The sequence below is a fragment of the Elaeis guineensis genome, chromosome 13 (assembly GCF_000442705.2).
Source record: "Elaeis guineensis isolate ETL-2024a chromosome 13, EG11, whole genome shotgun sequence".
NCBI lineage: Eukaryota > Viridiplantae > Streptophyta > Magnoliopsida > Arecales > Arecaceae > Elaeis > Elaeis guineensis.
Window position 1 is genome coordinate 38065921 of NC_026005.2, and position 2791 is coordinate 38068711.

The 2791-nt window shown below is 37.0% G+C and overlaps 1 non-coding gene across 1 annotated transcript; it reads right to left on the minus strand.

Moving 5' to 3' along the window:
• Positions 1-322: 322 nt before the first annotated feature.
• On the minus strand, positions 323-429 carry LOC114913157 (small nucleolar RNA R71). Its single transcript, XR_003799187.1, has one exon. It is a non-coding gene; the product is annotated as a small nucleolar RNA R71 (small nucleolar RNA).
• Between the last annotated feature and the right edge of the window lie 2362 nt (positions 430-2791).

A 2791-nucleotide genomic window follows, 5' to 3' on the forward strand; every position in this document is an offset into this window, starting at 1 on the left:
CCTATAATCCATCGATTTGTATCCACTTATCTGATATCCCTGCAAGCCATTATGAGATCAAGTCGACCACAATCCAGATACTCCCATCTTTCTATGGGAACACTAATGAAGATCCTTATAAGCATCTAGATGAGTCTTAGAAATCTGTTCCATGATGAAAATTTAAAATTTTATTGATGATGCACTTAGACTGACCCTATTCCTCTTCTCACTTAAGGACAAAGCCAAGTACTGGCTTGGCACAATAGGGAGATCGATCCGAACATGGGCTGAAATGCAGTACGAGTTTCTTAAGAACTTCTATCCCATAGGTCAAACCAATACCATGAGGAGAGATATCACTGGATTTGCTCAGCTTTCAGGAGAACAAATTCACGAATCATGGGAGATACTTAAGAAACTTTTTAGAAAATGCCCACACCATGGTCTATCTAAGTGGCAAATTGTTCAAGCTTTCGATGAGAATTTAGGTGACCAATACAGATAGATGGTAGATGCATCTTGTGGAGGTGTATTCATGAGTAAGAGTAAGGATGAAGCCTATACTTTGTTTGAAATTTTGAGTGAAAATTCGATCAATCAAGCTTCATTATCCTCTTACGAAAAATCAATCCCTCACTAAAAATGGACTGAAATTTTTGAGATCAAGCAAACAGACTCTAGTCCTAAAGTCGATTTGAACCTAATAGCCTAAAAGTTAGATAAAGTCGACCTTCTTGCCTAAAAATTAGATCAGTTCTTAACCCTAGGTCAATAATCTCCTGCATAATATACACCACCTTCAATAATTAGGAGATTTGTTCTTCCGTGCTAGCCCAGCCCATCATGTGAGTGAATGTCCCATGACTGTATAGTTTTCACTTTTCATCCAAGAATAAGTTCAAGTTGCCCAAGGTTACTCCAAGCCTATCAATGATCCATTCTCTAATACATATAATTTAGGCTGGAGGAACCACCCTAATTTTTCTTGGAGACCCCAACAGACTCAGGCTCAGACCCAAATTCTTTCACTATAAAACTTTCAGAATAGGTTCCAATACCAAAATTATGTCTATAATAGAGATTAGCCTAGTCAGCCTATCCAGCTATCATATCATATCAGCCATTATACCCACCTCCTCAATAGATCAATCTAGCCAACGATAAATTCAATCAATTCCAACAATTGATTATGACCTAACAGTAATCTATCACTAGATTAGAAGCATAAATAAGATAGTTAGCTGAGTCTACCATGAGGAGAGAATCAGGTCAATTGCCAAGCCAACCAGTATCAAATCCCAAGAATAATCTATCCACTCACCAACCATCTGGACCTAGTCATCAATCTAATGTCCTACTTAAGAATCCCCAATTTGAGAATGCCAAAGCAATTTTTGAGCTTAGAAGTGGTAGGATTCTTAAGGACCCCTATCAAGACCAGATGAGAGAGGCTAGTACTGATGCTTGCTAAAATAAAAATTTATAAGAAGAGGTTAATACTGAGACTAACCCAAGAGAAAAATCTAAGTACAAAATTGTTACTGATCTGAGAAAAAAAGATAAAGAAAAGAAGAGAGTGGATAAGTTATTCGAGACATATAAACCAAGAGTCTCGTTCTCTTTTACCCTAAAAGCCAGTTCTTCTCGTAAAAAGCAAGAAGCATGCAACGAGGAACTAATAGAGTTATTTAAGCAAGTTAACATTAATCTACCCCTCCTCGATGCAATTCAACATGTCTCGGCTTATGCTAAATTTTTTAAAAAACTTTGCATCCAAAAGCATGAGCCACGAATAATAGAGAGAATCATGTTGTCTGAGGATGTTAGCGCAGTCCTGTTGAATCCATTATCTCAGAAAATGAAAGATCCTGGTGCTCCTTTGATTTCATGTGTTAGAGGAGCTATCACCTTTGATCAAGCCCTGTTAGACTTAGGAGCTAGTGTCAACCTACTTCCAACTTCGATCTATAAAAAATTTAGGATAGAAGAACTGAAATTCATATCAATTATTTTATAACTAGCTGATAGATCTGTGAAGACGCCACATGGTCTGATCGAGGATGTTATATTCAAAGTAAACACATACTATTTTCCAGTAGACTTCCTCATACTTGATATGGAACCATCCCAAGAGCTGAATCAAAATCCCATAATTTTAGGATGTCCATTCTTAGCTACTGCTAATGCAAATATCAATTGTAAAACAGGAGCCATGGATATTTCTTTTGAGGATCAAAAAGTGAGAATTAATATCTTTAATGCCTCAAAGTATGTACAAAAGGAGGAAAGTTGTTCAGTAATTGATTTGATAGATGAGATAGTTGAAATCGATTTCTCCTTAGACTTGATGGAAGATAATTTTCTGAAGGAACCCATTGAAGAAACCCAAAATCAGGAGGTGAATATCTTGCTTGATTCACCTCACCCAGCACATTCACTTTCTGGATCAATGAAAATTGAACCCTTACCTAAGCTAGAAACTAAACCACTACGTCCTTCAATTCAGACCCACCACAACTTGAACTGAAACCTTTACCTGAATCACTTAAGTATGTGTTTCTAGGACCTGAGAAAACCCTGTAAGTAATCATTGCTTCTGATCTAACCCCTGAGCAGGAAGATCAATTGCTGAATATATTGAAAACATATAGAGAGGCCATAGATTGGACCATTGCTGATTTAAAAGATATTAGTCCGTTAATATGCATGCACCATATTTACATAAAGGACAATGCCAAATCCATCCGAGAAATGCAAAGACGGCTCAACCCGAATATGCAGGATGCAGTCAAGAAAGAGATAATTAAAT